This window comes from Aythya ferina, assembly GCF_964211825.1.
Source record: "Aythya ferina genome assembly, chromosome: 7".
NCBI classification, from domain to species: Eukaryota; Metazoa; Chordata; class Aves; order Anseriformes; family Anatidae; genus Aythya; species Aythya ferina.
The window spans coordinates 26,393,467-26,406,423 of record NC_140302.1 but is presented as its reverse complement, the minus strand read 5'-3'; positions in this window follow the sequence as shown (position 1 = coordinate 26,406,423).

Here is a 12,957-nt window from a genome sequence, read left to right as displayed (position 1 = left end):
AAGAGAGACAAACCCCTGAGCCACTGATTTCTAGAAGAAAACTTGGAGGAGCCATTCATGGGGTAGGTTTCCTACTCCTGCTGTGTTGACTTGTATAGATAGAAGTGTTTTCCACTGCAGATGAACTTCCTGGAGAATCATTTGGTTAATTATTTACATTCCATTAGTGACTGGAGTCCCTGACACTCTTAACTGTCACTGGATGAAAGACAACTTGTATCCAAAATTATCTGCAGTTTAGGGACGAAATTTTCAAAGCTACGGAAAGCAGTTACTTTCTATTTGATGCTTTGACTTTGAAAAACATGTCCCTAATGGAAAAGAGAGAAGGCCTTCCTGTGTTCAGAGATTTGTTTCTTGAAGTCCCGAAACACGTCAGTCTAGCTATTAATATCCATTGCCCATTTAGTTAAGCCCAAAGCAAAGTCAGAACCAGCGTGCCCACCTAACCTTGGATCTGGCCACAAAGGAAAGCTCCACAGTTAGGCTGCCAACAGCACCACATCAGAAAGACTGACGTGATCATGCACATCGACTCATTTTTCATTGCTGGATTTTTTTTTCTTCTCATATCATCATGCCACCTTGACCTGAAAAGGAGATACTGGGGAGAGCGTGGTCAGCTGTTCATAGACAAGCAACTGTATTGCATTACCTGCTGCTGTGGGGCTTTCTCTCATTTCATGAGGGTACCCAAAGACAGACATCAGCTGACCTCCATGTTTTCCTTTAAAAGAGAAACTATTTCTTTACTTTTTTTTTTTTGTTTGTTTGTTTTTGTTGTTGTTTAAAGTTGTCTCATCCTTTTAATATATAACAAAAGCCTTCATTTTTTACAGGAAGATTTCAGGATAAGCTCTTTTCTTCTAAGGAACATTCAGGGTTATTGAAGGTACCTTCAATGGGGATAAACACTTGAGACCTTTTGCTGAAACTCCTCAAATACTCCGTGGATGTTACAGCTTTAAAGAGAATTAAATTATGATCCCTTCACATAGTTTTGTTTTCCTGTTAATATAAATATTTTTGTTAACTAAAATAAATTATTATTTTCCCTGTAATTGTTATAATTTTATCCCCAAATTGCAAGGAATGTTCTGATTTCAGGGAGAGGAAATTTACTTTCAGTTCTTAGTTTTACTTGAACTTTTCCTTCATCTATATAACACTTCCCCTAATTATCCTTTTTAATTGAGATGATAATACCAAAGACAGCAAACATTATTTTGTTGACTTGTTTGAACAAGATTCTAAAAACAGATTATTGCATTAGCGTACTTTTGAAATTCTGATTTCCATATCATCTGTAGCAAGATACTAAGGTGTATTTTTTATCAAAACTTCTCACACACAAAAGAAAAAGAAAAAAAAAAAAAAGAGACTCAAGAAACAAACAAAGAATAAGGACAAATCAGATGACAAGTATGGATGACAATAAGATAACAACTCTGGAACTGGATTCTATTTTCAGATCTTTTTTTTTTTTTTCTTTTTTTTTTTTTTTTTCTTTTCCCCCCCTTAGTATTCATGAAAAATCATGCACAAATTAAATGATCAAAAGCTAGGACTTGAGCACCTAGGGAAAGATTATAAATAAATAAATAAATAAATAACTCTTTTGTCTCTATTTTTGTTTTCACTAGATGATGTCTGAAAGAGCATTAACATCACATCTACAAAGAGTCTTCACCAGCTATCTACAGACACCTGCTGGTGGGATTAACTGGATGCTAGCTAGCCTTTGATTTTGGCATCTTTGAATATTTGAGTGCTCTTCCAATGGACAGAAAAGTGTACAACTAAAAGAAAACTTTTGGAAGCATACAGAGGACCCTTTGTGTGAATTCTAATCATATTTTCAAATAACTTAAAAGGCTTTCTTTTTCTTGAAGGCCAGATGAATTTAAAAGATTTGTTACAAGCCTGGGCTTGAGGGACCATCAGAATTGTCAAGGCCTATTGTCATACAGAATTTGGCAGCAAGTCTGCAATATGAAAGCATTTACCTTGCAATCATTATCACTCACTGATTAACTTATTAACAACCTTATCATGAGTGCTTAAACCCAGGCTGGAAAAAATATAGGAATAAACTCTACTGCCCAGCTATTGCTTGGTCTGCATATATATGCCTCTGCAGAAAGAAAGGAAGGGGACTTCAGGGAAAGAGACTGTCCCAGGGCTTACCTTTCCCTCCTGTAATTCACAGCAATCCCTTTCCTCATTATTTCACCAGGTCTTGCTCTGATGCGATTGCCGGAGATGGCAGGGAGCCTGATACAGTGGTTGATGTGGTCCCTTCCCAACCTATACTCCTAGGATATTTCCCCAGCCTTCTTTGGAATGGGCATCCTAGCTGAAAAATTCCCAGTGGAGAGTGGGGTGAAAGAGAGGGAATGGTCACATGTGATGAGGACAGATCATTTTGTAACAGAATTGCATTTCCTATCTGAATCTTTCCAGCATTTCTCCAGGCTTTCTCTGCTGTGTTGATAGTTTTTGGAAGGACCAGTGCCATTTTAGATAACCACTGACATGAAACAAATTCTCAGCTAAGGTAAGGTAGCGAAGGTAGTGAACCATGGAGAACAACACTGGATCTAACCAAGAAAGTGTAGGAATGCAGCTGAAATGGTTGGTGGGAGAGCTTCTGTAGCCAGGAAGACTTAGAGGTGCAATCCCTGATAGAAGTACTGGCTGGAGCTCAATGTGCCATGTCCATCCACCACAAACCACATCAGATAACACATTATGTCATTAATTTCTCACACTGCTGCAGTGTCCACAACAAAGTTGTTCCCAAAGGCTTCTACATGGAAAACTCCTCCCTTGTCTTTCAAACTCATCCCATGAGTTATCACATTAATTGCTGAGGTACAGTAACTGTACCTCAGTTAATTGCTGAGGTACAGTAACTGTACAAACAGTTGCTGCTGAGACAGCAACTCTGAGGACTGTAAGGAAAAACCCTCTCCATATATGTTGAAAATACTTTGTTGTTGAAGTATTCAATGAGCACGGATCACTTCACTAAAAATGGGTCACTGAGTGCTGTGTTTTTAGCACCAGACACCTTATTTTTAAAAAAATGAAGTATAATTTGAGAAAACAAATTAAACCTGCAAATAGACCGCCAAATAATTTTCTTAAAAATATTACTATTTTATTGATAAATCAGAAACTGTATTTTGTTTTATTTGGTTTTAAGAAAATTTTCCCCCTTCTGCTTTTTCTAAAACAACAACTCAAAGCCTTTTAGAAAACACAGGAAAAAAAATAAATAAAAACCCAATTCCTTTATCAGAAAATTTTGTTGATAAAATTTGCCAGATAGTCTCCCCTTATGAAACTTGCTCAGTACTAAAACACCAGCTACACATTGTGTAGATTTTTGAAATAAACAATGTAATGTCAACACTATTGATAATATGCATAACTAATATTAAGAATATGAAGGTTCCTCCAATGAGAAAAACAAAACAAAAATAAACAAATAAAAAACACCATCCAAAACAATAAACCTCTGTGAACACTAAGGACAATTGTTAACAATTATTTCTTATTGTTGCTTTTTGATTAAAGTTCTTATTAGTTGCAAATGTGGTCATGATTATTATATTAACCTGCAGACATATCAATTACCAGGTTACAAACCTACAGGTTACTACTGGAATGAAACTGGTAAAGAAACTCATTCATAATTAAATTCACTAGCATATTTCCTTAGCCTGAAGATTAATAAGTAGATCTTATTTTTAAAATCCCTTTCAGCCAAATAAGCACTTAAATAATTTCAAATTAAATACCTTAGTCAGGATTTAAAATTACTCAGCCTTCTCAGGGAATTGCATTTAAACATTATTTTAATATCATCAGGGAAATGCTTTTTACCCTCACAGCTGTAGAGAGAAAAAATGGAAAATAAATAAATAAATAAATAAAACATCCTCTTAAATAGGATTTTAATTTATTTTTCTAAAAGTGAATTCAGTACTTGGCTACCTCAGAAACCAACATCCTTCATTTACCTGCAGACTGTAAGCACTAAACCTTGTTCACATCATTAGGTCAATGTACCTAGGTCATAATTGACAATGTGTATATTTTTACTATTCACAAATGCTCCATCTCTGCTGAGAGGCCAAACAGGCATTATCTCTTTTAATGAACAATAAATAATTCAAATAATTATTTTTAGGAGAGTAGGAACAACACTGTATACTGATTTGAGAGAATTTCTGCCATTTTTTTTTTCTCATTTTGTTTTCCTTTCAGTTTTTAGTTTATTTATAAATATTTTATTTTCACCATAATGAAATCTCTGTTTCTCTTCACTGAGCTTTTTTATTCACCAGAGCAGGACAACAGCAAAAAAAACGTTTCTATCTCTGTTGCTGAGATGTTCATAGCAGCCAGCAGTGTTTGTAACAGAGAGCTCAGGAGACCTCACAAGAGTCCAGCCATGCTGCCCCTTTTGCTTTGAAGTGTAGCAAAGACAGTTTATCTCTCAGTCTAAGATCTTTCCCCAGAATAACATACCATAGCAGGAATCTTCTGAAACTCAGTACTGCACGTGCTGGGGATGGGAAACTTCTCTGGTTGAGGATGTGCAGATCTGCTGATGCAATGTTCTGTTGTGGAACAAGTTGCAGCCATATCTATAGGGATATACCGACATGGGCAGGCCTGGGAGCCAAAGGAAAATTAAAAATACCCTCCTATAGTTTAATTTTATTACTCATTATTATTTACTCCTGTATGCATGCTCTGTTTTCCCTACCTCTCCCATCTTCTACTGTGGTTATACAACAAAATATCAGCTAGAAAGGATGGTCCAATTTTGTTTCAAGAAAGCTCTTTTTGTAAAGATACTCCTGTGACAGCCAGACTTTCATAGGCAACCCAAGCTCATCCTCATTTCAGAAATCTGTCCACCACGGCAGCTAGGGCATGAGCTTTTGGAGGTAGCTCATTTCTCAGCCTTCTTCTGCTTCCAGCCAGCAAAGCCACAGTGAAGATGGAATTATTAAGACTTGAACTCTAACAAAACACAAACCAGAAATTTTCAGTCCAGTTCCTGCTTTGAGCTTAGTGGTGTCTGACTGAGATGGAAAATTTCCTTTAGAAAGACATCTATGCTTAGTTAAAGCATTCATATATCTTTTGGCATGATGATTCACTTTCAGAAGAATGTGAATTATTCTAGAAAATAAAAAGTGTTCTACAGAGTTCTATGGAGCTTTCTCATGAGAGAAATATCATTCAATAACCAGATTAATGAACACGAACACAGCTCTCCCCTTTTTTCTACAGCTGCAGCTATGTAGGAAAGATGAGTCTCTGGAGGAGGTCTGGAAGCCACCAAGACTTATCTGAGTTTGAACACAAAAGTTAATGGAATAACATTTTTTAGCATTTAGTATAATGACAGGTGGAAAAAAGATCAGTGGAAGAGCAATTTGGAAGTTACACTTTAGGTATTCATATCCAGGAGGAACCTGTCAATGTGAATTTACCTGCTTCTGGGGTTGGGCTTTTAAAAAATGTCCTGGATTTGTCAAAAATAAAAATTAAAAAAATTAAGATATAGGCTGGAAAGACATTTTTATAGGCTTATGAGGGCCATTTGCCTGCTCTTTGAGCAACGCCATGTAATCCCTTGCTAGCAGGGTATTGGGAAGGAAAAGGCTACAATAATAACTGCAAATTCTGCATCCTCAGGCAGACTGCCTACTGATAAGTCGTTCCACAAATTACCCAAAGAAATCCTCCCTTCTGGGAAGCACTGGTGGTCTAAGCAGTTTGAGAAAAACACTGCTTAAGTAACAGGATCTGAGCACTGGTGGTCCTACTTATACTTCTGTGGTGGCTTTTCAACACATTATTTTCATGCCTGCAAAGTATTGGCTGACCAGATTGGTTTAGTTCAGCTCTCAGCCTGAAGCTTATCAGTGTTTTCTAATATTTAAATGATGCTTTACTTCAACTTCTTTTTTTTTTTTTTTTTAAATCTCTCTTTCCTCCCTCCTGTCCCCCACTCTCCTCATCAGAATACATGAAATGTAGATGAAAAGCCACAATTGTTGCAGTGTGGAGATATAAAGCTTTGAGCCCCCTCTGCTATACAGTTCTTTTGTGTACATGTATGTGTTGGCTCTACATTTTTTGTCTATGTATTTTGTCTATGTGTTATATCTCTACGTCTTTTGTCTATGTGTTGACTCTTGTGCACGTATTGGCTCTACAGGGGTATATATCTCTATCTATACAATTATTTAGCTATCTTTGAACCACTCTGAGGGTAAAACACTGTTCACGGTATATACTATGCTCTTCTATATCAGATTTACTTTTGTTTTTTTAATCCTTTAATCAAGTCATCAGGAAGAAAATTCAGCGAACCTAAAAGAGAGAGAATGTAGAATGGCTTTTCTGTGAAATGAGAACTAACCTCACCCTGCCAAATTTCCAGCACACTAGGCCTCTGCCCTTGCTTTGGAGGAAGCTGAGATAGTGGCAGCGACATGTGCAGACAAACAAGAAACCTCCAGGGTGATAGTGCTTTAATCACTTCAGTGAGTAAGAAAATCAGGCTGTGGTAAGTTGTCATGTAAAAGCTCATGAATAAAAGCTAGTGAAGCAAAACTTGCTACACAAGAAGATGCTGTTTCTTTCTACAAGTCCTTTCAAACTTAATGCCAAGGGTTTTAGTGAAGTTTGTATATAATTATAGTATTTAGTCACAACAACAGAAAGACAGTTAAATGAGTCATTGGTCTTGGACTGCAGAATCATATACATCCCATTGGAGCAAGATCTTCAGCCATGACTGTAGGTATCCAGGGAGCCAGGGAAAGACCAAGAAATTTCTGGTCTTCCAGAGAAAGGAAGCATTTTGTGAGGCTTCAGTTCAACTAGGTCTTTTAAGTAGCATATAATAAGAAAATGCTTGTCACATTGATGGCAGTGCCTAATTGCTTCAGCTTCACCAGACAGACCATGGATAATCCTTCTCACTCAGCAAAGTGAGAGCATCTGCTAATTATAGCCTGGGTGTTCATGAAACCTTTGGCCTAACTCAGGAGTCCTTTAATTAGTCTGATCTCAGATCTGCATTTGTATTTTTGGTACAGGTAGTTGATCCTTCTGTCACTCTGTCTGACGTGATACACTATGGCACAGCCGTAGGGCCTAATCCTCATCCTAGTGGCTGCAGCAAACATGTAGTATTAAAAAACAAGTATGACATCAATAGGAACAGGACCCAGGGATGAAGCAAAAAAACTTGTGAAAACCCTGTCTCTGTGACAGTCATTGGGAGATTGCCAGGACTGTGCTCCTATTCATCATCCATATCATCATTCAGAGGGCATCTAATGACTGCTCAGACTGGATATTTTAGCTGTCCACACATTGCAATTGACCTAGAAAAGGTCAATTGATGTCCTACTGAAATCAGCAGGAACTGATTATACATGCAGCGATTGTGGTGATCAGTATGGTTGGGAGAAACCAATGTCATTCCACTGACAGCTTCAGTGGAAAACTGACAATTTTCACCAGAAATCATCTGAATGATTGTGAAGTTAACTGGAGTTTACTTTCAACTGCCATTATCTTCAGTGAGCTTCTAATCAGAGTACGTCTTGATAAAGCATGAAATTAGTGTTTATCTTCAGACATGGAAAAAAATTATATTGTAAATTCATCTTGTTTCACTTAAGCAGATGTGTTTCCCTACTACCACTGCCCTTCCCTTTATTTGTTCTCATGCCTTTCATTATCAGAATGCCAAAGTAATACACTTGTATTACTTTGTATTAATACAAAGTAATAACACTACCTTAATGGTTGCAACAGACAATTTCAGCAATAGCATGAGAAAAATATTAAATGGTCTCTTGTTTTATGTTTGCAAGTTTACATGTGAAGTGAAAGGGAAAATAATACAATGAAACGCTCTGATATTCCTTCTGTAGATGAATACTTTCAGAATACTTGGAGTGATGAATATAACCAAGAGATGGCAGCAGTTCATGCACTTTTCATTTACCTTATTTAGTTTGCAATATGATTTTCTTCATATAAGTTGAAAATACATTAAGTTGCATTTAGCTTATGATGCAAATTGCTTTCATTATTATTGAAGGAAAGGGAGGGGTGGAGACAGAGAGAAAAAGAGAAGCAGCTTGATGAAGGGATTTGGAGATTTGTTTTTAAGAATGTATCCAAGACTTTGGGAAGAAAAAAAAAAAACAAAAAAAAAAACAGTTTGCCATATAAAAAGAACTAAAAAGCAATTCTAATTGGAAATCTCTTATGAGTATACAAAATGTGCATCTACACTAAGGGGTGAAACACATACACAAAGAGGTTTAAGTTGCTGTGATCTGCTATGGCTCTAGGACCATAAATCCACTCCTGTTGTCAGAGGCAAAGAAGACTGCTACCAAATGGAGAACCTTACACCCACTTTACCAGCAGGATGACCTGGTGAGTATCTGCAACCTTGCTTCTCTGAGAAGGGAAGCTGCTTCAAGTATGGAAGGAGTATGCACAACAGAGAAATGAAAGGTTAATGTTTAGTCACAAATATGCATCCAAAAAGAGCCCCCACACCAAATCACTGATTTTGACTCTTGCAAACACAAAGGCATCACTTTCTTCAGGATCACGTCTTGCATGAATTAGGCACTTTCCAGTGGCTTCCATCTTTTTACCGATGAAAATGTGACATCTGTAAAAATCTACCAAATTTTTGGGTAAGCAATAGACGAAAAAGAGAAAGAGAAAGAGAAAGAGAAAGAGAAAGAGAAAGAGAAAGAGAAAGAGAAAGAGAAAGAGAAAGAGAAAGAAAAAGAAAAAGAAAAAGAAAAAGAAAAAGAAAAAGAAAAAGAAAAAGAAAAAGAAAAAGAAAAAGAAAAAGAAAAAGAAAAAGAAAAAGAAAAAGAAAAAGAAAAAGAAAAAGAAAAAGAAAAAGGAAAGCTGAAGTGTCCTCATTTTTGAGGGTGGATTACTTCAAAGAGAATGTGGAGTGGGTAAGGCATTGCTACAACAGTCAAAAGAAAATACTGCAATTATCAGGCTCATCTTATAAAGGACTGAGCAGAGGGACACTTCATCTCTAACTATTTCAGTGAGGAAAATTTTGCATTAAGAAACTGATTTATATACTTGGGAAAAGATGATTGTATCAATAGAAAACGTAGATCTTACCTCAGTAGCTCAAACAAATACAGATAATCATAGACTTGATTATCTGACAGGTAGGAGGATAGATAAACACACACACACAAATAAAAATAAAAACACATAAGTTACCACTATTAGACTAAATGCCTTTTCATTATGATCAGTCTAGTAGTCTACCGTCACTGTCTTTGACAGCAGCAACAAACTATGCTTTGCTCCCTTCACTGCATCACAGACAAAAGAACAGTCATGACAAAATCCAGAATACAGAAATTCCATCTAAAGTGGATTTAGGTACGGTTTAACTGCAGCTTGCAGTCCAGAGGACTGGTTGCTATGCATTGCCTGAGCAGCTCGGAGTTTACAGGCTGTTCCCCTGGGCAACCAGAAAAAAAGTCCTTTGTATGTGCATGTGTTTAACTACTGCATATGTGCAAGAGCACTTTCATTTGGCCCATAGATATTGCTAGTATGGTTCAGACTGAAGCAGAATCACTTAGTGCTGCCTAAATGCTGCCAAAGTTGCTGAGAAAGATCGATACAGGGATAGTAGTTTGAGAAAGTCTTGAAAAAGCTAATGCAAACATCAAACCAACTCCTTTGAGTACTGTCTACTCTTTGTGTAATATTTTGCTGATTAGTGCATGCATGAAGGATGTTTTTTTCTAGTTCCTCTCCTGCTTTATAATTTCCTTAGATAGGGATGAAAATGTCAAAATTCCCCATGTCTTCACTGTGTGTGTCATGTCCTGTCCTTCACAGTCATGTTTGCTCTTATTTGCTGCCACCATGAATTTTGCACTTCAGGGTTCAGAGTGGTCCTGTTTCAGAAAGAAAAGAGTAGTGCATATCCCATTTCCAGAATGCTCCAGGTCATAATTCAGTTTCAAGATTTTTCATCTTTTTAGGCCAAAGACCATATTGCTCATCTTCAGGCTAATCACCTTGAAATCAAATGTAATTCAAAAGAAAGAATGCTATGATTGTAGATCTTAAGTAGTGCCTTTTGCTTATTACTGGTTATTTCTAAAAGTGGATGTTCATTCAGCATAAAGACCATTCCTGACTGTTTTCCAGAAATGACTGTTTCTGCCACTCACCCATTTACTGCCAAAGCAAGCTAATGCAGGCAGTGGAAAATTTTGCCCTAAACCTAGGTGGCAAAATGATACAGTTAAATAGTTTCAAGGACTTCATTCATGTGATCTTTTAAAATGTGATAACATGATATGACACATTTCTTCACTTGCAACTAAATAAAGCATTAAAACACGGTGATTCTAATTATAGTATATTTACACAGGGAGAGTACATGTCTCAAACAAACTTCAGTGTTGTTTTAAATTAAAAAAAAATAATCAACATGTCAAAATTTATATCATGAATTAATGTACATTTAAAAAAAATAGTGCCAAATTAGCACTTCAAAATCAATTTTATGAGCAAGGCTCAGCCAAAGCTCTTGAGAAACTTTTGGGTCATCATGAAATTGCTTCATAAGTAATGTGATATCCATGGATGCTCATTTACAGGCAATAGCTATTGTCAAGCTACAGTTATTTTCAAAATGATTGTAGGGGATAAATTCTTAATTTATTAGAGAGATCCTATTTTCCCCATCTTCCACTGCTTTGATTTTATGTCAGTGTAATGCCAGTGATTCTGGTGGGGTCAGAAGCATGTAGAACTGTAGCAATATCTTGTTGGAAGGAGATTGAAAAAATCCCCAGCTAAAGTTGCAAATCAAACACAAAAGGTTATCTGGTTAGAATATGAAAAAGATAACCTGAACCAACATTCATAAAACAGATTAACATGATATATATGTGGAGTGGTGGCATGGTGGGGAAGGCATTTAAAATGGTTCCCTGGAGATTGATTCAAATGTATGGGAATGCCGTAGCACATGAACTTGGACCCATTTCTTTCTCCTACCCAGGCCTCCCCTTTCTGCTTTTAGTCTCCAAGTGTGCAATTTCAACAGGAAGGAAAATAGTGCCTCACTCTCTTTCAAGTACCTTAATGGTCAAGAATTTCTTTTTAGAATAGGAGAGGATGTAGGCTTGATCATCTCAACAAAGGAAGACTGTGAATCTGAGCTCACCAAGCCAAGGATGGCTTCGTACTATGTCTGTAGTACCAAGAGTGTAGTGGGCCAAAAAAATTTAGCTTTTATTCATATCCCTAGCACCATAAGAGATTGAGAGAAGACTCAGCAAACTAAGACTCACAAACTTCCTGTCTACATTGCTGGCTTTAGCTCACGGAGTCTGACAATACCATTATCATGCTTGTATAGAGTCCTTAAAAAGTGCTTAGTCCATATGCCAGAGATGTCTCATGGACCTTCATTGCAGCAATAAGCCTTCTAGAAACAGCTTCTAAAGTTTCTGAGATATCTGTTGGAAGACAGAGTAGTACCATCTTAAAATCTTCTCAGTCCCTCCAGATGGTGAAAGAACGCTGAGAAAGTCTGGAAATGAGAGGATTTAACTGATTTTATATGCATTTTATATGTATTTTATATGAAGTATTCTGAGAAGAATTTATGTAAGAAGTATAATATATGACTGTAACAGTAGGATAAAAGTGGAGATAATATGTAAAAATAATGTCGGGGAAAGATGCAATTTTTGAGTATATCTTTATATACAGTCAAATCTATGTTAGTGTCAGCAATGTAGGAAGTCAGTGGGTGTCTGATTATCATCTTCTGGAGACAGAAAAATTGCCATTGTAATATATATATATATTTAAATCAGATTAAGATTAAAAAAATAATTGAATATATATATAGAAGCTTTGTTTCTTTGTTGTTGTTGTCATTGTTCCACCTGGCTTTCTTATACAAAAGCTTACTCATTGGCAACTTGGAATACAAACGATATATTTTGTCTTCAGATTAAGTTCAGCTTGTGTTTCTGGGGAGGGGGGGATGTCCCTTTGTAAAGGCTTCTAAACAAATTCAGTATCAATTTAAACTATTAGAGGAAGTTCAATCAAAATAATTAGGATATTAAAATACTTTGTGCGTTTCCAATCACTGGTTTATTGCAAATCTGGATCTTTTCCAAGGAACAATAATAGAATGAATACATTAGGATGTTTCCTTCCCCTTAATATGAAACCATTTGCTCATGAAAAGATGATTGATAACTTGCATTAAACACATAACCAGATTGATTTGCAGACATGCTTGAGGAGGGGCTGGAAGGAAAGGAGAATAAATGTCACATTAACAGAACATTATACAGACGCGCATTCACACACACTAAGTGTATTAACCAAATAAAAAAGAAAGCAACAGAAAAGCTTCCATGGCACTTCTTCTAATTAAAAAAATATACTAAGCCTGTGCAAAGTAATTGCTAAGATACCTTGGCATGGAGAAAGAGAGATTATTTGGAGATTCTGACTGCAAATGCTCTGTAACAGTTTGGAAAAACAAATAAAGAAACAAACAAAGAAACAAAACCTACAGCAGGGTACAGGGGGAGATAAATGTAAGCTGATAGCAGTGTCAAGTAAGTTATTGACTCTGTCTTGCTTATGATTCCTCTACCATCCTTCTTCACAAAGTGAAGCATGATATCTTCAAAGCTATGTAGCCTGCTGCAACTAGTGAGCATTAATAAGCTTATGCTCTGTAAGTCTTTGGCAGAGAGGACATGGCAACACCCACAGACCAGTTTCACATAAAGCATCTGTTGCTGATAGTGGCTGCATTTAGAGTATTAAGGCAGACCCAAGTTTTCAGCTGTTGAG